Source organism: Crotalus tigris, unplaced genomic scaffold (genome assembly GCF_016545835.1).
Source record: "Crotalus tigris isolate CLP2741 ecotype Arizona unplaced genomic scaffold, ASM1654583v1 scf7180000017881.257975618366:2651188, whole genome shotgun sequence".
Taxonomy (NCBI): Eukaryota; Metazoa; Chordata; class Lepidosauria; order Squamata; family Viperidae; genus Crotalus; species Crotalus tigris.
Window position 1 is genome coordinate 2,525,995 of NW_024096698.1, and position 25,892 is coordinate 2,551,886.

A 25,892-nucleotide genomic window follows, 5' to 3' on the forward strand; every position below is an offset into this window, starting at 1 on the left:
CATTCACTCCACAGGCATTTCAATTTTAGAAGATGCTATCACTTGCTTTTGTTTGTTTTAAAATGTTCATTAGATAGTTCTATAATTTTTTGTGTATGTTTTGTATTTGAGCGTTACTCCCTTTTTGTCTTTTAAATATTTTAATTTTCCATTGATGTTAAATGTAACCCAACATAGAATCATAGGGCTAGAAGGAACCTTGGATGTATTCTAGTTTAACCCCCTGCCAAAGGCAAGAGTCCTTATTCCATTCAGATCAAATGGTTGTCTAATCTTTTTTTTTAAAAAAAAAAAAAACTTCTAGTGATGGAGCATCCACAACTCCAGGAGGCAAGCTGTTTCATTGACTAATTGTTCTCACTGTCAGGAAATTTCTCCTTACTTCCAGGTGGAAGACAAGATTCCACCTCATGCTTTTTATGGTGACATACACAAACACACACACACACTCACACAAACACACACACAGTGCATACATACATGTAAAGGTTTGGAATAAAAAAGAGACAGATATAGATTGGTAGATTAGGTTATGCTTGATTAGATTTGATTTGATTAGATTAAATTAGACTAGATTAGATTAGATTAGATCAGATCAGATTAGATTAAAGACAGACAGATCAATTATTTGTTATTCCCCCTGTTTTTTACGAAAATTATTAAGATGCTGGAACATTGCCTTATGCTTCAGGCAAACATGAACCTCAAATCTTCTTTAAAAATCCTCTCATTTTGAATAATAGGGAAATCAGTGATTGCTGCCTGCCAGATGGCAAACCAGTTCATTGCTCCAGCTAATCAAATGTACAAATAATCTGTCTTCTCCAGTATCTCCTGTATTTCTCCATTCAAAATGACAGCACTTTATGAGCTATAGTTATGCCCGTAGTTTAAATCACAATTAAATTCTGCCTAAAAGAAAAGTGAAAGTAAATTTCTTGATGAAGACATCCATATGAATTTCAAGGAAGGTTAAAGAACTTTAGTAAGATGGCAAGAATATATTCTACCTATGTGTCGAATGGCCAATATCAGGTATTACAGTACCTGTAATCTGACAATGATTAACATTCTCCCCCTTTAAAAAAAAAAGAAGGAAAAAAGGGTCAACTATTTTCTATAAATCTGGCATAAATTACCAAAAATATTTGGAGCTAGTTCACAATTTATTCATATTTATCTTAAATATAGAAGGCAAATGGATCCTATATTGTGGTCTCAAAATGAAAACAATCAGAAGTTCAGAGTTTCAGAATCCATTAGCAAATTTCAAAGCTACAGAGGTTATAGGTTAAATAAAGTCTTCAAGGCAATTCCTGGTAATTTTACATCCATGCACATTTTTGGCAGCAAAACAGAATGGTTTGCCATTCCCTTCTTCTGCATTCTTAATTTTCTAGTCAAGTCTATAAGGACTAAGCATGATCCACATAAGTTTGTTTAACCATATAAGTTAACCAAGGTAAGCTAGGTGCTCCCATAGATTAGATTAGGCCAGAAATACAGCACATCTGCCCAGCACAGAATCAAACACAAAACTGTACTCTGTAGCACAGGGGTCCCCAACTCCCGGAACATGGACTGATACCAATCTGCACAGCTGTAGGTGACTAGCGGGTGAGCAAGCAAGTATTTGCAGCTGCTCCCCAGCACTAGCATCACCATCTCAGCTCCACCTCAGATCATCAGGCATTAGATTCTCTTCGGAGCACAAACCCTACTTTAATTGTGCATGTGAGGGATCTAGGTTGCATGCTCCTCCTCCCCCCTGCCCATTCTGTGGAAAAATTGTCTTCTACAATACAAGTCCCTGGTGCCAAAAAGGTTGGGGACTGCTGCTATAGTAGTCCAGTGTCATTTAACTGGAGCCAGCAGTGTGCCGAGGCAGCCAAAAAAGCCAATGCAATCCTAAATTGCATTAACAGAGGGACTGAATCAAGATCACATAAGGCTCTACAAAGCCTTAGTAAGACCACACCTAGAACACTGCATGCCGTTTTGGTCACTACACTATAAAAAGACGTTGAGACTATAGAAAGAGTGCACAGAAGAGCAATAAAGATGATTAGGGGCCTGGAGGCTAAAACATATGAAGAATGTTTACAGGAACTGAGCATGGCTAGTCTAGTGAAGAGAAGGACCAAGGGTGACATGATAGATAGCAGTGTTCCAATATTTGAGGGGCTGTCACAAATAGGAGGGGGACAATCTATTTTCCAAAGCACCTGAAGGCCAGACAAGGAACAATGGATGGGAACTAATTAAGGGGAGACTCAACCTAGAAATAAGGAGAAATTTTCTGACAATGAGAACAAACAACCAATGGAACAGCTTGCCTTCAGAAGTTGTGGGAGTTTCATCACTGGAGGCTTTCAAGAAGAGACTGGACAACCGTTTGTCAGAAATGGTATAGGATCTCCTGTTTGAGCAGGGGGTTGGACTAGATGACCTATAAGGTCCCTTCCAAATCTGTTATTCTGTATTTTAACTCTGCTGCCATGAACATTCTACTCTCTTAGACAATAAGGGTGCTGGAAAAAAATATGCCTGCAAATCCTGATGTAAACTGGGTTTAGCCTCACATGACAATTTATTGTAGAGTTATCCATCATATGGAGATATGCATGTAGGGATAATACAGATAGTCTTTGACTTACAACAGTTTGTTTAGTGACCATTCAAAGTTATAAAGTTATGATCTTTTTTAAAACTTATGAACTTTCCAGCTTCCTTATGATCATGTGATTAAAACTCAACTGCTTGGCAACTGGTTCATATTTATGACCGTTGCTGTGTCCCCAGGTCATGTGATCACCTTTTGCAACCCTCTGACAAGCCAAGTCAATGGGGAAGCCAGATTCATTTAACACTATGTTACTAACTTATCAACTGTGATGATTCACTTAACAACTGAGGCAAGAAAGGTAGTAAATTGGGACAAAATTCACTTAACAAATGTCTCACTTAACAACAGAAATTTTGGGCTCACTTGTGATCGTATGTTGAGGCCTACTGTAGTTATTTAGAAAAGGATACTTAGAAATCATGCAGGTTTACCAATATTGAAGTGCATATTTATACTGGAATTTTCATTTACTTTTTAAAAATTCAAGTTGGTGTAGAAATCCTACAGGGCAGACCTCTAGCTGATGACAGCCACATAATATAGAAGGCAACAGAACCATCTGCCCTTGTTCTGAGTATCTGTTCCAGAATTATGATGCAGGGTTGTTTTGTTTTGTTTTGCCCTTTTTCTCCAATCCAAAGTTAAAGCTCTGAATATGAGACTCTCATCTTCTACTCATCTCTCTCTTGCTTTGAACAATATCAGTTTACTTTTACACTTTTTACTTGGTAAACCACATTCTGAATGGCTTACTGTATCACAAGAATTTCTATAATAACATATTGCAAAACATTTAATAATTGCCAGATAGCAAAATACAAAAGTTTTTTTTTAAAAAAATTCCCTTGCCCCCACAGCTTTAACTGGGGCACTCAAGAATAATTTTGATTTATCACAAATAAATACCATTGTCTCTGTCCCTCCCTGATTTTCATTTTTTTCCCCTTTGCTTTGTTTTCTTTTATAACTTAATCCTACTTGGACCTCCAGAGAAATAGATTCAAAACGGAGGTCCAAAATCAAAATCCAACATGTTCCATCAAGTTTGTTCAGTTTTGAATTATCCTGCTCTTTTGAGGTTTCAGCCAAATGTGATGTACACCCTGGTCTCTGGACCTCTTCAGGGGCAGGAACAAGCTTTAGAGCTGGAGTTAGTCATATCTCTGTCCTCTTATCTCAAATGGAAATCAGCCAGAAAGAGGAACCTGTCCGGTTTTTTTTCCCCTTTGAAACAAGATTCTTTTTGGGTTATGTTACCAAGAATACAAGTAAAATACTCTACATATAAAACAGGGGTTTCTAGGTGTTCAAAAGCATGGTTAAAAAAAGCCTGAGCAGAACGATTCAAAATAGAAACAATGATGCTAGACAGCAAAGATGTAACCTAACTCTAGGAAAACCTATGAATTTCTCTGCAAAAAACAACAACAACAAACGCATTTGGGCATGAAGCCGATCTGAATAAGCTCCTTCAAAGCCCATGTCAGCCTAGTACTGTACATTTGTAATCTACCACAGCTGGTTTCTTCATAATAAAAGATACATAAAAATAGTTTCTTTCTTTCTTTTTACTTCCAAAATCGCACTTTTGTATTCTTTGTTTCCCTCACTTACACTTCTGTTTCTAAGAGATTTGGGAGATTTATTGTAAAATGCTCACTTTATAACAGATAATCTAGTTCCCTTTAGAATTTCAGCTTTAAAACTAATGCTCCACTTTTTTTTTTTTTGAAATGCAAAAATAGGGAGTTAAAAACAAACATTCTGTCAGTCTCTCACACACACACACTTTCAACGCACTATGTTAAAAGTAGTCTGTTTAAAAGAGCTTTCGTTGTAAATTTCTGGTTTTGTGTCATTTTCAGTAATGTTAAAAAAACAGCAATGGAAATATTCGTGTGTTAGACAGATATACAAACATTTCTACACTGATTTTAAATGTTCTTTGTAAAATATGAGCAGTTGCATTTACCTTTTAACCAGGGCTTATAAATGACCATCTAAAATTTTATGTCAGATCTGGGAAGTCGGAGCAGGTTACTCTGTTTATTCTAATATTTCTATAAAACTAAAATTAAAATCCATTGCGCTGAATCTGTTGGAAAAGCAAAACCATGGCAAATTTATATTGCTCTATGGTTTTACATACTGTATATGCTGTACATTTCAAAATGAAACATTCAAGTGTTAAGGACATCATTTCATATTTGGACAAGTAAAAATTTCAGCATATTTTAATTCAGTTTGTGATTTAAACGAGTAAGTTTTCAACATACTGCCACAGATTGTCATCAGCTACTTTTAAGACTTAGAGAATTACCTTTGGTTTCTAGCAATTTTCCGCTTTGGAATAATTCTGAAATATTATTATGTAAGTTTATTTGGGCAGTAATTAGGGATGAGCAGTTTTGTTAATTTTGCTTTCTGCTGTATTCAAAATCTGTAAAGCTCAGTTCTTCCTTTATTAAGAAACTCTGGATATGGGGGGGGGTATGTCAAATTTTTAAAAAAGGAGCAAAAGAAATAGTTATGCATCAAAACGTGTGAAAAGTTATTTGTTTTACTGTTCTCAGCATGCTGATAAAGATGAGGATACACACGTATGTCCGTGCACACAGACACAGACACACACACACACACACACAGAGAGATGCAAACCTAAGTCAGCATTAGAACTTTATTTGAATACCTAGCAATTGCATATTTAGAGATTTAGATCTGCATTTTTAACATCTAAGCCTCCGAGTCTTTCTCTCATATTCAAGCTGTTTACATCTGTAATTTCTTCTGTTGCAACCCATTTCTGCTGTGAGATGCCTTCCAATAAATAGAAAAGAAAATTATTTTGAAGCTTCTGCAATTTACATCATTCCCCATTAAGCAACTGGGAGGGGAGATGGGGGGGGGTGACAGAATGGAAGGGATCTAGACACCTAAAAGTAAGGCTCTCTTTTCATATGTTCATATTTTATCATTTTAAGAAGGCTACCTCTCCCTTCTGTTTGGCAAAGGGAATTTGCAGGAAATGCAGTTTTCTTTAATAATGTCTTTTAGACAAAAATATGCCAGAACAATTCACAACAATAACTTGCCAGTACTGTATAGTTCCACCATTAAAATATTTTTATAATGCATAATAAAATTAGAGCAGTCTCAAACTCAAATGAACAATTCAAAGACAATACTTAGCAATAATGTCTTAAGTATTAATTCTAACTTAAATGGCTACAAGAATCAACTTAACTTTAGGAGGTTCCTAAAATACAACGTATCTGCAAGAGGATGTCAGAAATGAAAATGACTTCTCTTAGCATTATCAATGCTCCACATCCAGACATTTTAAGCTCTGTTCTGAACCATATTCACAGTGTACTATACAAGGCAAAAGTTGTATGATAAAAATCTGCTGGATCAGATGGGCTGGCTGTGTATTTTGTCTCCAACCACCTCTAATATAAACCCAAACCCAGCAAATCTATTGCACCCGATATTCAGAAATATGTTGCTTGTGAACATAAATATTCAGTTTAATTTATTTATAACAGAAACTGTTGATACTGACTGAATAGCAATTTGGCAAGGCCACTTTTGCCAGTGCAGATCACCTCATTGGAATAGGGAGAACAAAACTACCGCTAGGCATTGTTTTAATTCTGATCTCCACTGAGTGCTATCAGGTTCTCTGATATCAGTCAAAAGCATTGTCAAGGTATAAACTGCTCTATATTGTATTTAATCAGGGCACTGAGCTCCCATGGTTTTGGTATTTCCCAAACCTATCTAAAGAATCCAGGGATGGAACCCAAGACCTATTACAGGTAAGCATATGCTTGTTTATAGGCTAGATTGGGAAGTCCCAAAAACTTTCAAGGAGAAGACAACAGAAAGCCATTTCCATACACTTGCAAAGAACATTGCATAAACATGTCCTTCAAGAACCAGGAGATGTCATAACAAATATCAGGATCTAACCCCATTTAGTTAAGCATGAAAAAGGTTAAAAATGGGAAACCCCTAGGAAATCCTGAGATCAGGATGTTGAAAACATCTCAGAGATGACAAGGGCAAACCACTTTCAAGAAAACCGCATAGATGTGTCCATCAAGCCACCAGAAATTGAGCTTAACTATAATTGAGAATATAAACTGAGAGAAAACCCCATTCCTGATGATATTACCTAGTTTGGGTAAGGAAACGTGTGCAAGAAAACAACCAAGGACCCTTCATTTCAACCCTGAGCTACAAATATTCTCCTTTATAGGAGCTTAACTCAAAAACATTTTACTTTATATGCTATCACTGAGCTATGTCTGTTCCTCTGTTGCACATGGTATTTGCATTATATTTGCATATGCTGATGATATACCATCTTATAGTCATATCCCTTGATTGTGACGTCCCATCTTGTCCTTTTCGCTAACTCTGCAACTTGCTTCCTCTTGAGGTTTGGCAAAGCTTTACAAACTTTGTCTAAGGCATGTGTAACATAAAGCAAAGAATTTTTTAAAGACACTTGCTGAAGAATGAACAAAACCATGTTTAGTCTAGACAATTGAAAATGTACGATACACAGAAACACACACATGCACACAGAGCATTTTCTTGCATTTAACTCCTAAAAAGAGAAAAAAATAAGACAATCATGGAAATTATACAAATGTTTTAAGGAACTGAAAAGTTTATTTCACTTCCAATTAGAGCATCTTAGGTAGCACAATACTATATCTGCTGAACTGGGAGCATGGTTCACTAAACAAAAAGGAACTTTCTTCTTAGCAGACACATCCAAGACTGTGTTAATACTATTGTCATTACTGAACGTGTACAAATTTGAATCTCTGAAGTTACTTAACACTCTTTCAGATTGTTCTATGAAGCCAATTGGATTTTTGCCTGGGCTGATTTATTTTCCACATAGGAAACACTAATTAGGCAATAAAAACATTTTATTTTCTAAATGGAGACTGAACATATTCATCATTTAATTGATGTAAACAAAGAAATATATTAAATCATTACAGATTTCTAACTAACTATTCTATTAATTTATACAGTATATACAATCCAAAGATCCACAAACCTAAAGCAAAGCCAGTTCTTCACTTCAGAAAACACCCCAAAGTTTCTGATTGTCATGGAATCTCATCCAATTCAAATGCTGCCTCTTGAGGAGTTCCCTGAAGCCCCACCTTTTTTCAACAGTTCATTGTAATCACCATCTTGATTTTTCTGTGGATGTTTCCTGTGGATGCTATTGAGATAACGCCGATCTATTTAAAGTCATGCTAACTACTACTAGGGACTTGGATTGTTTTAGTCTCCTTTTTCTACAACAGAAGCTGTGATGTCTACCTTCAGCAGGTACCTTACTTTTTATATCTATATTTATATCATGTATACTTATCTATTATCTCTATTATCTATCATCTATCATTGGTCTGTCTGTCTCTTTCTTTTTTTCTTTCTTTTTCTTTCTTTCTTTCCCCCTTTTCTCTTTCTCTCTTTCCTTTTTTCTTTCTTTCCTCTTTTTCTTTCTTTCCATCTTTCTCTTTCCTTTCTCATCTATCTATCTATCTATATACCTATCTACCTATCTATCTATCCATACATACATACATACATAAATACATGCACATCTATTGTTCCACCAACCAGCTCAAAAATTAACACCAACTAATCAAAAACTAATTGGCCTGATTTTGGGTGGGTGGATGGGAGGGGAAGGACAGGAACAAAATAAATATCACTCCGGGATACTCCATATTTCTTTGTTGGAACAATGTTTAAGAGATAGCATATTAAATGCAACTCAGTTCCAAGTTGTTCCTTCTCATCTGTTTTTGTCAAACTAAATTATTTATTGATGTTTAAGATTTCCCCCAAGATGCATTTCAGGCTGCAGTGCATTTCAGGCATTCCTTAGTTATAATTAGAGACTGAAGCTAGAGTCATGAAATTCAAATCTAAGGCTATAATTCAGAAAGATAGTAGGGGGCTTTGGAAACAAAGCATAAATAATTTGAAGAGATAGGCATCCTTATGCCTCTATAAAACCGCTGGATAGACATAACAATGGATGCTGTTTTGGATTTTGTTCCATAGTCACATCATTTAATGCCTTCCATTTTTCTGGCTCTTGAGTATTCTTCTTGCTGAAATGCCATCTAATAATTGTTATGAAATGTTCAGCTGGGATTCAAAAGTCTCTTGTTGAGTCTGATGCTGAACTTCGGCTCCCATGAGCTCTTGCTACTAGTGAGTAGCGAGAGAGATGTTTGCAGGTATAATTATCCATCTTATTGTGTTTTTAAAAAGAGTCGCCCATTTTCCCCAGACTGAAGCACAATTAAAAAAAAAATAAGATAGCCATACTAGCCCCACCTCTTTTATATACATGCATGCAATCCATGCAACATGTGTTTAAAAGGGCAGGGCAACAATGGTGCAGTGTCAGTGGACTCTATTTCCAAGACATCAGTGGACAGTACTTTTAATGAAGTTTGAAATATTCCTACAGAGAATGTCTCAGATCCTTTAAAATGTTTTCAAAAAAACTCAGAACACTTTTTTATACAAAAAGAATGTGGTTCCATTTGTTCGCTATTATTTACAGCATATCGGGGTTTTTTTTCAAATTGGCATCCTTTCAATGTGTTGGCACCATAACTTTTATCATTCTGAGCTAGCACGTCTACGGTAAGAAGCAAGGTTGGACTGCATGGTTCTAACACATCTGGAGCACACTACATCACAGAAGACTGCCCTAGGGCAGGGATAGCCAACCTTGGCTCTTTTATGACTCGTGGACTTCAACTCCCAGAATTCCTGAGCCAGCATGGCTGGCTCAAGAATTCTGGGAGTTGAAGTCCATGAGTCATAAAAGAGCCAAAGTTGCCTACCCCTGCCCTAGGGAATGCATAAACATAGAATAATAGGGTTGGAAGGGACTGTGGAAGTCTACTAGTACAGGAGACACTGCACCATTCCAGACAAATTGCTGTCCAATCTCTCCTTGAAAACCTCCAGTGATGGAGCACCCAAAACTTCCAGAAGCAAGTTGTTCCACAGATTAATTGTTCTCACTATCAGGAAATGACATGTTCTATTATCTAATCCCCAAATTTTAAGAATGATATTCTCAACCACATTTTAACCATTGTGCTTTAATTAAGTTTGTACTATATGGAACAGCGAAAACATAATATGGACATCAGTAGCCACCTTCAGTCTTAGTGTTAAAAAGTTGCCACAAATAAGTTTCACGAAAATAATGAAGAGTTTGCCCATATTTAGTGTTCTGTTACCTTTTGACAAGAGAAAATATTTAATAACATTATCCCCCCCCACACACATCTCTGAATATTAGTTGTGTGTCACAAATAATTAAATGCTTATAACTAAGAAACATCTTTAGACATCTTGACAGTACGTATTACTGTTGACAGTACATATCTGTTGTAGAAAATAAGATTGGAGTCTTATTTGTGATATTAAACAATGCATTTTTATGAAGTGGATTCTATCTCTCGCCACCTTGATGAAAAACAAAATAGAGGTTCGGTATGCAAAACTATGAAATGCGGAATAACTTGGAGGCAGGCACCATGCCTCCAACTTCCTGAATATTTAAAACATTGTTCTTATGTATAGCTTGAAAAGTATTGCAACTAACCACATGCTCAATTTCAGAGCAGATTCATTGATCTGGGATCAATGAGGAAAAAGTGATCACTTTAAACAAGGTAAAAGGATAATGCATGAACTGCAATCCATAAAACTGGAAGCATGAGAAACTTCTTCCCTTCCCATAGCTTGCAATAGGGTAGTCTCTCTTCAGCATTAGACATGCCTCACCAAATTCCAGACATACAGCTGTAGGGATAGTGTTCCACCCACAGATATACTGTACCAGCCCACAGATATACTGTACTCCATTTCTATTCTCTAGGGGGGGAAATGCAGCACTATTAAATAATTGCTATTACACACAATTGAGAAGAAATGACACAAGCATGGATGACTAGTAAGAAACATATGTATTATGGTTGAGAGAATATTTTTTAAGGTTCAATTAGTAATCGTGCTGACTATATTAAAACATGTTTTCAGAATCTACATTCCATCTGAAGCTGCAGAATACTTTCTATCTTTAATATTTTAATTTCCTGTGTTCTCACTCTTTCTGCACTGAATCTTTCATTACTCTGTCTCTTAGATTTCTCTCTTTTTCTTTCTCTGTTTCTTCTCCCGCTTTTGGTACATCACTGGCTAAATTTGTAGACCAAGATAGCTTTCCTTCTGGCTTGGCCAAGGCCAAAAGTCAGCACAAAAGTTCTGAATGTTGATGTAGCAATGACCTTCAGAACTAAGTGTGGTCTGGCACTTTAAGCATTAACAATTTTGCTACATTATTATTATTATTATTATTATTATTATTATTATTATTATTATTTGCTGATTTTTGCTCTTCATAATTTCCTTGGATTGATGTATGGAGATTACACTCTGCTTTGTTTTGTGATACAATATTTTTCCCCATGAAAAAAATTTCATTAGAATTTTTTTTAATGGAATTCCCAGATGAGGGATTAGCTGTTAACAGTTAAGGGAATCTGATTAACCATTGATGAGAAAATCAGGCTGTGTGTGAATCAGCTGGGAGTTAGCCCCTGACACTGAGTAACACTCCATTATCCACTCTTTCCTCAACACAATTCAACGTTGACCATTGTGATATAATTGCTGAAGAATGCTATGTGGACACATTGCTCTGAGCAAATCCAATAAATCTAAGGCAGAGCCTTAGACTTTACATAGTTTTGCAGTAATGGTTTTGGAACTGCTGAAAGATTTTCCAACTTTTTCCAAGAGTCTTTGAGGAAATGATGGTTCTTCCATTTACAATTAGTTTTAGTCTCAGTTGTCTTCAGTAGGGTTATCATTGGAGAGGGAGGGAGGGAGGGAGAGAGAGAGAGAGAGAGAGAGAGAGAGAGAGAGGGAGAGAGAGAGAGAGAGGTGTAGCCAGTATAGAAAAATCTTTGATGTGCTGGAGTGGGATTGAGGACATTTAGATGCATCTCCCCACTGAACTGTTCGGCCCCCTCTTTGTCAGCCCAAATGATCCCCTCATTTTACCATGGGAAAAAAACCCATGTAAGTTGCACGGAAGTCCCGGACTGTGAAACAGTAACAATATTTATGCTGCTTAGAGTCAAAATTGATTGAAGCAACATAAATATTTATGCTGCTTAGAGTCAAAATTGATTGAAGTGGCATAAAACATGCATAATAAATAAATAAAATATATTAATACCAAATTATTTTCTGGGGCCTTCCCTGCATGGATTATACAGTATGGTTTTGTGCTTGCAAAAAGAAGGGTTTGCTTCAGAAGTATCTGCTTTCATATTATTTGGAAAAGAACAATAAAAGTCAGACTAGGATTGAGTAGACTCTGTTCCAAGTCTACTTTCATCATGGAAATTCAACTCAACCTACCTTTAGGATTGTTGTAGGAATGAAATTGGGATCACCATATAAGCTACTCTGAACTTCTGCAGAAAAGTTGGAATAGACATCTTTGTTTAGTTGCTGATACTTATTGGTTGCATGGACACTTCAGTATTGTGTTTTTAACTTCATATGATTTTATTGCTGAAGCTATCTTATACCTTTTGCCCTGAGAGGAGCATGATTTAAACTGAATAAGCAAATGAATCAACCAGTCATAAAAACATGGGAAATAAATGATGTTAGAATAACAGAATAGACCTTGGAGGTCTTCTGCTCAAGTAGGAGACCTATGCCATTTCAGACAAAATGCTGTCTAACCTCTTCTTCAAAACATCCAGTGATGGAGCACCCATAACTTCTGAAGGCAAGCTGTTTCACTGGTAAAACTTGTATAAATGAGGAAAAAAAATCTTATTTCTAGGTTGAATCTCTCCTTGATAAATTTCTGTTCATCACTGAAGTGATAAAGCTAGTATAATCTACAGCAGCCTTCATCAGGCTTCTGGATAAATTGGGGCTACAATTCCCAAATTCTTAGTTAAGCTAAAGAAGGCTGGTTCATCCAGGTTCTCCAGCAGATTCCATTTTATTTTATTTCCTTAAGTGGAAATGCAAAAGGTTGAACTCAGTCAGAATCATTTCTACGGAATGGGCTATGTTCTCCAATAGATCTATCAATGGGTCATAGTGGAGCTAACAGCCCCCAGAGAGGAAACTGCTTCTCAGGTAGCAGTACCAAACAGAAGCAAAGTGGCCAAGTGGGAATGCAAAGAAAAATATTTTCAGTGAAATTTCCACCTCATTTAAATTACTACGTTTCTTGCAGGAAAAGTCAACATTGCAGAAATTCAGCACGTCTTTTCAGCACAGGCAAAAAGAGAGAAGAAGTGTTTAAACGTTTACAATAATCTGTTCCATGTTTATCTCATTTTATAACCTGTCCTTTGTTCTTCTGAGGGCAGAAGGATACCACCTTACATAGACCTGAGGACAGATAAAGCAACGGGTCTTGCTGAAACTGAATAAGTACTTGGGTGAAAGGCGATATGGAAATTTGATGCAGGAAGCCTTGATTTCCATGATGGGAAAAAACAAGTGAATACTGGGGGGAAATGCTCAAGTTAATACAGAAGCTTTCAAGCAGAACATGGCACAGTTTATTGAAAACTTTGGATTTTTCATGATACACACAGTGAGTCATATTTATGGACTTTTAAAAGGGCAATTATAGACACATTTACCCTGTAAGTAAACCCCATAGAATTTCACAGAACAGAATAACAGAATTGGAAGGGACCTTGGAGGTCTTCTAGTGCAACCCCTTGCTCAGGCAGGAAACCCTAGATCAGGGGTAGTCAACCTTGGCTCTTTTATGACTTGTGGACTTCAACTCCCAGAATTCCTGAGCCAACTAAGCTGGCTCAGGAATTCTGGAAATTGAAGTCCACGAGTCATAAAAGAGCCAAGGTTGACTACCCCTGCCCTAGACCATTTCAGACAAACGGTTGTCCAATCTCTTCTTTAAAATCTCCAAAGCTGAAGTACCCACAACTTCTGGAGGCAAGTCGTTCCACTGATTAATTGTTCTATCTGTCAGGAAATTTCTTCTTAGTTCTAGGTTGCTTTTCTCCTTGATTACTTTCCATCCATTGCGTCTTTCTACAATTTCTATAATCTATTTTATGAGCAATTCTTACAAGTTTGTAGGCCAATCTGGTGGATAAATCTGTGTTCAATCACCTTAAATGTGAAGGATTAACCTATTTCTTTTGTCACCTTTTTCAAACAAGTTTACCTAATTTTAATTTCACTCTGATCTCCTAATTAAATATGGGAAGATGTTGTGGGACAATATCGCCACTAGAATTTAAAAAATAATATATCTGCAAGGGGTAAGGGAGTAGGAATGGGAATCAGGCTATTGTGTTCTTCCACTAGCATAAAATAAATTAAGAAAGACTGATGCATTTTTTACGTATTGTGCTCTTTAGCTTGGAGTCGACCTGATTGCATTGTTAATATGACTGTGATAAAGAGACAGAATAAGGAAATGATACACACTGTACATCTAACTATCACAGCTGTTTAAGGAAGTAAATAATTTCAATAGGTCCTTTGGTGATGCTCAAATAGCACATGCTGAAGTCACAGTGGTAGACAGGTTTCTCCCCATTGTGCAGATTGATACAAATTCCCAGAACACATATTGTCTTTTTTTTACTTAGCACCGGATTCTTTGATGCCTTTATTTGGGGTAGACAATGTGTATTTCACCTTTCCTGTTTTGAATGAGATAAGAGGATGCTTCTTGTCTGCCATAACTCCCATTTTTATGACTTTGGCCATGTTTGTTAACGCTACCATTTAAATTCCGCGGGGCCAGCATGTTTTGTCTCTTTTGGAATCCCAAATTGGTATTTTTTTTTCTTTTAAAAAATCCAGCTATTCCCTTAAAAAAAAAATCTCTTTCACCTTGTGAATAGAAATGAAATGATCCCTTGTTAACCATAAATTCTCAAATTTGGCCATAGGTAAAGGCAAACGGTTACCACTTTAGTATAACTAAATATTTTCAAAAAGCAATAATCAAACAGGACAAATCTTCCATCTAAATGTTACAATCAAAAACACTGTGAGTATGCAGTACGTAGCTTTTGATTTTTACATTCCACTGCTTTTAGTTCAATACAAAGCATTCATTCCTTTTTTTCTTCTTTCTCTACAGTTATATGAAGAGCTGAAATCACCCTGTGGATTTTGATGGATTTATTTTCATTAAAATCACAAACAGCACGATATTCCTTTTCCAAAGCAAACTGTAAAGGAATCTTATAGAAACAAGCCAAATATTTTAAGTAGGAATGTGTTTGGGAGATATTTAATAGCATTTTCTTATAATAGTAAAATAATAATAATAATAACTTTTACCAGCTACAATCTTCAGCATTTAAGTTCAACATTTCAAGGGGATGGGATGAGAATTTATTTGGTCTTTTTTTTCCCCAGTCAAGTAACTATTAACAAAATCCACAAAACAGATCCCAAGGAAAACTGGGCCTTGCCTGTTTACATACACAAACTCCAACAAACGGGTTTTTCAATTAAATTAGTCTTCTGAGAGTGATCTAGGAAGAGCCAAGAGCTTTTTAAAAATCTTATTGCTTCTCATATGTGCCACCTGGGGCTACAGCCTGGTTCGGTGGTAGTAAAAAAAAGTTTCTCTAGTGGCTGTCGTTCTATTCTGACATGCCCAGGTTTAATGGTTATTCGAGATGGATTGTGTTATTTTCACACATTCAGCGGCCCTGCTTTTCCATAACCATTTATGGTAGGAGACAGCACCTATCCCAGTCCCTTTTGCATCGGTGAACAACTTTAATAAGGTAGGGTATCATTAGATGATAGCAGTTTTATACTGAAAGCAAGGAGGAAATATATACACTTACCCAGCAAAGAGTCAGAAAGAGAAATAATAGATGCAATATACAGAGATGAAAGAAGAAAGCAGATTCTTATTTCCATTAATACAATCGAAAGGCAGCTTTAAGGCTACAACTTTTTCCTTCGATTTTTTTTCCTCTCCCAAGAAAGTTGAACAATACTATGTTTATCATCATAAGCAGCTTAAAAGAAAGAAAGTGCTTTTTTAAACGAGCAAAAGCCTTCCTGCAAAACTGTTGGCTGTAAACATGCATGAATTTAATTGCGTCTAATGGAAAATACTATCGGCATAAACTTTGGAGCAACTCCTGAAAAATAGGTGACAAAAATCAGCTAGGACTGAAAAATACCTTCTAAGTGAGCAATAGCCAGATAGCCAAGCAGCCCTGGAAAGTAACTTGCTTACTCTGCCTTTTCTCCAGTTTGTAATGCAAGTACAAGCATGCCAAGACATCTTTTTTTAACATAAGGCTCATTCAATTGAGGAGTGGGAGGGAAGAGCAGAGAGTCGTTTTATTCTATAACAAAAGAACAATTTCTAATTATCCCTTTCTGTTTTAAGATGTGGGTTTTTCCTTTTGCCTTCTTTTGTTTTCCTGGTGTGTTAGAAATATCACTAATGCTTCATTTTTCTTGTAGGTTGGCTCTCCTTTTATATGCTTTTGCTTGTGGGGTTTGGGAGAAGGACAACCATCACCTGTGCTGAAGTAGGAGCAAAGAGAGTTATTTACAGTTATTTACAGGTTGGTTGTCTTAGAAGAAGGTACACTTAGCTCTGATCAGTTTTGTCCGGCCATGTTAAACAGCCAGGGATATATCACAGACAGTTTTTTTTTTCCATTATGTTTGAAAAGCTAGCAGCCATTGGGCCTTTTTTTCTATTTTCCCCAAACTAAAAATGCAGTGTGTTCCTTAGGAAAGAAAGAAGCTTTCCTTCTTCTGTTGGAAACTTTTAATACCCAGAGAGAGTTTTGGTTTTATTTTCATTTTTTCTTAGCTTGACAAACAAAATGTAATTTTCGTGACTTTATTGTCCCAAAAGGTACTTTTCAAAAGGCAACTGGATTTTCTTGGGTTTTTTTCCCCTTGAAAATGTTTCGCTTCTCATACTAGAAGCTTTTTCGATTCTGGCTGAAGATATTTATATTTTGTAAGCTGCCCTGAGTCACAGAGAGGGAGTGGTTTGCTGTATAAATCAGAGATAGATAGATAGATAGATAGATAGATAGATAGATAGATAGATAGATAGATAGATAGATGGATGGATGGATGGATAGATAGAGATAGATAGACAGACAGACAGACAGACAGATAGATGAGGCCAGAGAAACACGTGGTAGATAGATAGATTGATGATAGACAAACAGACAGACACCAAGGGAACTGTTTCTAAAGTGTCCATTTGAAAACCTTTACAAGAAACGCTTTGCAGTCATGGTGAAGGAAGGAGAACTTTGGATGTAGGCCAAGGATGGCATCAGTATGACCAGCTCAGAAGATGCTAAAAAATCAATGCTATTGCCCAATGCTGTATTTCCTTCCCTCTGCCCCATCTTCCAAAGTCAATTCTAATTCCTTCCTTGCTAGCACGCTCTAAACAGAAAGAAAGTTTGGAAAGAAAGTCAGACAAAAGGAAGAATATATATGTAGATTGTAGAAATGGAATTTATATTTTATGCTCAAAGGCTGGAGAATAATAAGCTTTCATAATGGCAATAGTTACAGGAATACTCTCTCGAGTCATTAGAAGCAGGAAGTTTATAAATAAGGGCAATCATAACGATAATGGAATGGGGTTTTTTTCTCTCCAAAAATGTGTCATATGTAGAAAATCTAGGTTTTTAAAAACAATGTAACAATCAACACTGGTCGCCAAAAAGAACATGTCAAAATACTAGGGGGAAACTGCTTGTCTGTGATCCCTAAGAAATCTAGCAAAGGAATTATTCTCTATGATGGGTTATTTTGGGGGGGGGGGGTGATTTGTTGGTTTTGTTTCAAAATGAAAACATTTCTATTGTGCAAAAAGTGCTTTAAGCCTCTGGTTTTATTTTTTAAGGTTAAAAAAGATACATGTACCATGTGCCTATGTGAAAATCAGAGGTTATTATACTATGAAAAAAACGCTCCATGTAAATGGTGTTTTTTTAGTAAAGTGGAGTGGAATTGGATATTCTCAGATGTTTAGATTCTGTTTCCTGAAACTGCAATCCCAAATAAAATGGCCAATTTTAATAATCTCTCAAAGGTAATGTGATGTTTCATACCACTAGCAAAATAGAAGTAAAAATCCATTTTAGAAGGATGATGCAGAAGGGCACTCCAGAACAACATATATAATTTAAGAAAACACAATAGCAATAATGCCATCCAAATGGCAAAAAAACCCCTGCTGTAAGATTTAAAGCAACAACAACAACAACAACAACAACAACAATAAAGCAACAGACTTCCCCAAAGATTCAGTAGAGCAGTTTGGCAGGACAGCAAAGGATAAAATGCATCTCATGCTATAAATTTAACAATATCCTTTTCTTTTGGATTAAGAACCTAATCTCATCTTTCTTTTAATGCCAAATCTAGAAATAAAGTCCAGACAATAATCCTTTATACAGATACTTAGGAGTAAGTTTTCCTGCAATGGCTTTGTTGAGCTGGACCAACAATACAAAATTGAGGGTTAAATTTGCTGAATGAATGAAGCCAACATCGTTCACATTGCTAGCATTTCCGGCTGGCTCAAGGACAAGATTCTTAATGCCACCCTGCTGCTTGTGGGAGCATGCTCTATAAGCTTGTAGGTTTGGTGGTGTTTTTTTTTTTTTTCTTAAAAAAGAAGAAGATATAAATGACTTAAAATGTAAGAAAGCCAGCAAGAAAGCAAGCAAGTAAAAAGCAAGCTGTCTTAATAAAATTAACAATAAGCTAATTTCGCCGCTAGATCTTGGGAAAAGAAGTATAGTGTGGCATGCACCCATCTTAATCTATCTGCCATGCAATATATATTTTTATTAAAAAAAACTTTTTACAAAGAATATTCAAAAAGAAAAGAGAATGAATCCAGATTCGCAACAGTTGTTTCACTCATTAAATATTATGTTGGATTTCTTGCACAAATTAACCTCTGAGCTTTTCAGTTCTATGCATTTGGGTGCTTCACTGAAGTCAAATATTTCACATGCTGAAACGGGAAGTAAAATTGGCGCCAAACTGTATATAAAACAAATTTCCTGGAGTTTGTGGTTTAAGGGAGGGAAAGCACAGAGGAAGAGACAGAAGAAATGTTTTTGGTAGTATTGAGTTTCACTTGATGTGATATCATAACTAGGAACACCTTTAGCAGAAATTGTTTTCAGTTACATTGGAGAAAGTTACTGAGGGTTAGAAAAATTGTAAATCCTTTATTAACTATTATATAGATGCATACCATTCCAGAGTTGGTATAGTTTTATATGCAACATCTTAATGGACTTATGAAAGTGGCTTTTGAAATAATATACAGTAGTCCTTAACTTACAACAGTTGGCTACAACTATCGAAGTTACAACATCACTGAAACAAGTGACTTACAATCGTGTTTTCACACTTAAAACCATTGCAGCATCCCTATGATCACATGATCAAAACTCAGATGCTTGGCAATTGGTTCCTATTTATGACGGTTGTGGTGTCCTGGGGTTGCGTGATCACCTTTTTCGACCTCCTGACAAGCAAAGCCAATGGGAAGGCCAACTCACTTAACAACTGTGTTACTAACAGAACAACTGCAGTGATTCATTTAACAACTGTGACAAGAAAGGTTGTAAAATGGGGCAAAATTCACTTCACAAATCTTTTGCTTAGCAAGAGAAATTTGGGGCTCAGTTGTAGGCATAAGTCTTGTGGGAACTCAGACTACGGACAATGGAAACTTGAGGTAGCTCAAGAGATTGGGGTGACAAAAGAGTGTCATTATGCCATACAGCGCACAGATAGTCAGAAAACACGAGGAAGCATATTTTGATCTCTCTGGGATTAAAAAAATTTCACTAGCAATTTGCTGCTGACAAGAGTCCACAAATCTTGGAGCCAATAGCACTCTGCTTAAATCAAATAAAAGATATGGCAAAGGCATCCTTTACTAATCCTAATGCTAAAATCTGATTTACAAGCGCTTTCTTCCCCAAGTGGCTGTTCTTCCTCCCCTCTACCTCCACCCCCAGGGCTGCAAGTCTGCCTGAAAGTCTCTTTTGAATTTCACTTTGCAGGGTTTTTTTTTTTTAACCTTACTATTGGAGATGGCAGAGAAGCTACTTCTGATGTTGTCATTTTCTATTTACACAGTGATGTTACACGGCCTCCTTGAGGGTCCATACTTCCCAGTCTGAAAAACGCGGTGGGAGAAATTCCTTCATTTACATCAAATGCCAGAAAAGCTGCTGTAAAAAATAATTGTACACTGGCACCTGGACATCACACAGATGCCCTTTGGCTTCCTCATAACTAAATAAGCGTGAACATTATCCTCCACATTGGGGGATGCCCAGAGGGAGCCCTAAGGGCAAGGACTTCAAGGGAGGGCAAAAGCAACAGTTGCACTGTCATGACACAAGGTCCAGCCCTTTGATGAATGTGTGGTGACACTGCAAGCACCTATGAAAGGGATAACACTGGGGTCACGGTCACCATTGCTTTCATTATTTTGATAAAAGCACTAGTACCTGTGCAGGTCTCTGACAATCTTTCTTTCTTTCTTTCTTTCTTTCTTTCTTTCTTTCTTTCTTTCTTTCTTTCTTTCTTTCTTTCTTTCTTTCTTACTTTTTTATAGCTGTCCAACTCCAATGGTCTTTGGGCATGTTTAGTTTTAGTTTTTGGCTGTGAAAGTTGGACCATAAGAAAGGCTGAGCGCCAAAGAATTGAGGCCTTTGAACTATGGTGCTGGAGAAGACTCCTGCGAGTCCCTTGGACTGCAAGGCGTTCAAACCGGTCAGTCCTAGAAGAGATCAACCCCGACTGCTCTTTAGAAGGCCAGATCCTGAAGTTGAAACTCAAATACTTTGGCCACCTAATGAGAAGGAAGGACTCACTGGAGAAGGCCTAATGCTGGGAAAGATTGAGGGCAATAGAAGAAGGGGACGACAGAGAATGAGATGGCTGGATGGAGTCACTGAAGCAGTAGGTGTGAACTTAAATGGACTCCAGAAGATGGTAGAGGACAGGAAGTCCTGGAGGAACATTGTCCATGGGGTCGCGATGGGTCGGACACGACTTCGCAATTAACAACAGCAACAACAACAACAAGTTTTAGCTTTAGCCCACCCCATCTTCTGTCTTCCAACCATGCTCTTGAATATAGCTCATGCCCAATCATCTGTACAGATGTTCAGGAACATCTGAGAAGTGTTTGCATTCAGCCCTTAAAAGAGGGTAAGGTTGGGAAACAATAGGTCCAGAATGGGACAACTCGCCACGGCCAACTCGCCATGGCCAATTCGCCATGGCCAAGTCTAGCTGCTTGGCTGCAAAGTTCTGTTCATCTAATGGCCTTCACTGATAACGTATTTTGCCAGCTGGATTTAAACATGTTCTGTGAAGAACACTATAGTAATTATTGATGATAACCAGAGGAAACTCTAATAATTTCCCACTGACAATAAACATGAGTTGCTTCTGTCAGGACGACGTGAGCGCTAGAGAAATTCAATGATTTGTGTTTGTGTATGCGTGTGCGTGGAATGCAGTGTTCCATTCTGATATCCTAAAGAAAAGGAGTAGAATAATTCGAGACAGAATGAATCCAAGCAGCAATTTTCTAGGTGTGTAACATGTTTTTATATTGCCAAAAGGTCTCTGGACTTTTGCCACAAATCACCATGTGATATCTCTGGATTTTTCCTATCTTTCCTTCTTATGGGGTCAGGGCACAACCAGGGCATTTTGAGGATTCCCAATATATTTTCTGCGATATCCAATAGTGCAATCCACAAACCAGGGAATGCATTCCTCTGATAAGCCCATCTCGGTCCATCTCTTTCTGAATACTTTTGTTTTCAATTCATTTGACCGTGTTGTGATGTAGGGAGCTCTGAGGTCTACATCAGTGTTTTTAATATTTCTTTCGTTTCCTCGGGGAAAAATGAAAGAAAGGCTCAGCCCGTTTCTCTAACCCTGTTAAACCCAATGTTGCTTAGAACTCAGTTTTATTATCTTTCCCTAATAATAGGACTAACAAAATATAAAAGCCAAAGCTTTCACTGATCGAGCATACTGATATGTCTTCCTATGGAAGAAATCAGAACAAAGTCTTCCCTACTCTGCCTCTGAAGAATGAAGATTTTGCCCCGTCTGAGTGTATCATTCACTATTTTAATAACTGGTACTATTAAGGTGCAAATTGCAACTTTTAAATAATGATTGCTAATAGCCTTATGTTTACTGCCACACAAGGACTTTCATGAAAACAAATTCTGCATTATTCATTTCTACTTCCCATAAACAAAGTAGATGCAGCTGCTCTCCCTCCCTCCCTCCCTCCCTCCCTCTCTCTCTCTCTCTCTCTCTCTCTCTCTCTCTCTCTCTCTCTCTCTCTCTGTGTTGTACTTTTTGGCTTTTACTTCTTAAAAGGGAAACCTGTCAGGGCCCAGCAGAGGTAGAAAGGGGAACCAAAGGGCAGGGAGGAAGCAGAAAAGAAAACTGTTAAGTCCAGGTTTATATTCAGGAGCAATGAACAGCAAATGTACGATGTACAAAATAAAATATTCACATCTCAACAAGTCCTAGGATGAGAGAAGAGCGTAATTGTGTGCAATTGGGTTGGAAAGCTACTGTATTTCCAATATAGAAAAATAAAAATGGAGTTAACATATCAATTCAGTCTTAGTCCTAGCTTTTCCTTTCCTTTCAGTTGTGTTGGGTCACTCAACGGCTATTCCCCAGAGACACCTGCATTTTTGTAATTCAGGAACAACTGTTCCTGGCCTGATTCTCCTCTTCCTCTCTTCTCCTCTATGTAATCTCAGTGGCTGCAAGAGGATTTTCGGCTGTCTTGCAGCCATGGGAGAAGAGGAGAATCAGACAGACAATCTGTAAAGCACCTTGGGCTCTTTCAGGATGGAGGATAGCAACGCACATGTAATATATCATTGCAAATAAAGGTATGATGTAATGTCAGGCACTGACCTAAAAATATCCAAACATCTGCTTAAAGAATTATGCAGACAATGGTCAAAAAGAACAATGCTGCTGAGAAAGGAGTCTGGAGGAACCTAGGAATTTGCCACTGCTGTTTTTCTGACTCAGACTATCATTTCTGAACATGCCTTTGGAAACAGAGAAGGATAAAAAAAAGTGCCTTCATCATCCCTTTATGCACTTACATTGCTGATTTTCATTATGGCACTCTGTAAAATATAAGGTTGTCATGGCTTAAAATTAATGGAGGGGGGAGAGGAATTGTCATGTTTCCAGGATCCAGCGGGCCATCCCCCTTGATTCAGTTGCTTGTTCTCTCTAACCTTTAAGACGTTCATTAATCAGAGAAGAAACCTGTTCCCAAAGTAGATGCTTGGATGTAATTATTTACAGTTGTGCATAGGCTTTAAATCCAAGCCATAATCAAGACAGCTAAATCCAAACCCCCCCCCCGTCACTTACTTTCTTTTTTTTTCCCCTTACAGACTCAAAAGTTGTAAACTTTTTTTTCTGATTCAACACAGTCAAACTCGTAATCAGACAAAAAAATCAGACAGACTTTTCCCAAACATGTAATACTTTTTTTCTCTCTCTCTTTCTCCCTTTTGAAGAGGAAGATTAAAGGCTCAATAAAGAAAGCCAAAGAGAATAGTGGTGCCAAACACTGGGATAATCAATTATTTCCTTCCCTTCCTCATTCTGTTCCAAGGCCACACTGTGGCCCAGAGATTTTGAGACTGTATTCAGCTCTTAAAACAGAACCTTTTTCACTGGAACGCGGGAAACAAAAGTAATCTTAGAACAATGGCTAAGAGTCAGCTTTGTACAGTTTAATCTTGCTCCAGGTGGACTCCCTCGGAAAAAAACTAAATCGTCCCTTAAAGAAACCAACTGAAATTATACTGAGTGAAAAATAAAAGAGTATCATAAAAGAACACACTGTTGAAAGGAAACTACAAGCAGTATTTTGTAGCAGAGAAAATGAGGTGCGCCCAAGTTTTCCCAAGTATCTGTCTGAAAACCTTTACAAGAAATATCTAAGTTATGATTAAGGGAACCTAACTTTGGGAACAGGCCCAGGATGGCATCACAATGATCAGCTGAGAAAATGCTATTAAAATCACTTGCTGTTGCCCAGTATTATCCCGCCTCCTATTCTTTCCTTTCCCCATCAATCCTATTTCTTTCTCATCTATCATACTTCGAATGAAAAGCAATTTACTAAGAAAGACAGTCAAAAAGAGGAACATTTTGAAATGGGAGGTATACTTTAGAGATGATGAGTTTTCATGATAGCAGAAGTTGCAAAAATACTATATTCTAGAGTTATTGGGTCTGGAAAGTTTAAAACCAAGAAGAGTCATAAAGACCAAGAAGTGTTTTTTTTTTTCCAGAACATTGCATATGGAGAAGACCTAAACTGCAGTACTTTATATTACTGTGAAATAAATAATAGTAACAGTAATAGTCATGTATTATTTGGTTTGCAAATTAGTTTATATACGGATGAATTCTCTCTCACGTAGTTTTATATGTATTAAACTCCAAATATGGAGAATGTAAACTACGTACCCACACCCACACCCACACCCACCTCCAGGACTGAACTGAATCATGTTTGTAAAACTTTCCCAGATCCTTTCCTTCCAAATTTATTTTCAACTTTGAACAATTCTCAAGCATGACGGCATTTACTCCAGCCCATCACCCTGAACATCCAGATAGTTTCATGGGTAGGGGAGAGTTTGTTTACTTTTAAAAATCAACTTTGTTTCTTTGTACAGCTTTAATCTAACTGGACACAATGACAAAAAAGGGGGGGTAGATAAAAGAATAATCCCACCCACATTAAAGCCAAACAAGATAATAATTGTACTTGCCTGGCTAAGATAGTCTAGAGGGCAAGACTTGCGTCATTGGCACTCAGGTTACCATAGTGAGTGATTTATTGATATATATCAAGAATGAATAGATCAAAGGCAGCAAGATGACAGGCGATCAATCAAATGTCAAATCAAAGCTGGCAATCAACTGGAAAGCTGGTTATTGGTGGTTGTTTTTTTTTTTTCCCCGGTGGGTGGGTCTGGTGACAGAGAAACGAACTTCTTCCGCACCTCTCTAGCTACGGTGAAAAAAAAAGCCCCACCAACTCTCCGGACCTCTTTCCGAGTGCACCGAGCCAAACTTGAACGGAGCATCCACAGCCAGACCGGCGCGAAGCCTCCCCCGTCACAGCCTTCCCGGCCAGACCAGCCTTCAGCTCTTGGGCTCGGGAAAGTCCTCTGCCTGCCCTCGGCGTCCCCCTCCCCACGCCCACCGTTTCCCGAAAGTTGAGCGAGCTCTCCGGCTCCTGCAAATCGGCAGCCCCGCCGCCTTTGACCCCCGCGTGGCCTTTCGGGCCTCGCTTGGCAGCTCGGCCAACCCGGCAGCGGCGAGCCCGGCAGGGCAAGGGGCAGCTGGATCCGCACGGGATTCCTTTCCCCTCCCCGGGGTTGCCCGCCGCCAACTCCCCTCCGAACGCTCACTCGGTTTCCGGTCGGACTTTCGCTTTGCTTTCCCTTTCTTTTTCGCCCCCGAAGATCAAAGGGATGAACTTCCACCGGCGGGTTCACACCAAAGCACACCGAGCTCCGCCGCCTCCCACCCCAGCCCCGAGCTATTTCTCCCGGACGAGCGCATCAAACTGCAGAGAAACAAAGCTTCCCCCCTCCTCCAAAAAAGGCACCGCTGGCGGCCGCCTCCACCCCCCCAAAAAAATATCGCCCTTCCTTTACGGACGCCACCTGCATTGCCAAAATACAGGTCCAACGGTCCACCGTCACACACACACACACACACAAACACACACACATCATACCCGAAGCGATGCCAAGCGGGGGCGAAGCGAGGAAGGGCTGCAAAGAGAGAGAAAGAGGAGAGGGCGAGGGAAAGCCAAGCGGAAGAAAGTTGCGGGCGAGGGGGGGGGGAAGAGAAAGTTTAAGAAATTGTAGCTTGGGAAAGCAGGGCAGTGAAACACCGACACGCTCCCCCCCCCTCCAAAAAAAAAAAGCGAAAGAGAAGAAACTGCAGAAGAAACTGATTCAACCCGGTCCATGTTGAGGAAGTGGGCTCGGTATGCGTGCGTGCGCGTTTGTGTGAGTGT

At 38.1% G+C, this 25,892-nt stretch overlaps 1 protein-coding gene across 4 annotated transcripts in view; it reads right to left on the bottom strand.

Moving 5' to 3' along the window:
• The window catches only part of TSHZ2 (teashirt zinc finger homeobox 2), a 384,615-nt gene that overhangs the window by 357,505 nt on the left and 1,218 nt on the right, over positions 1–25,892 (bottom strand). The window lies entirely within an intron of this gene.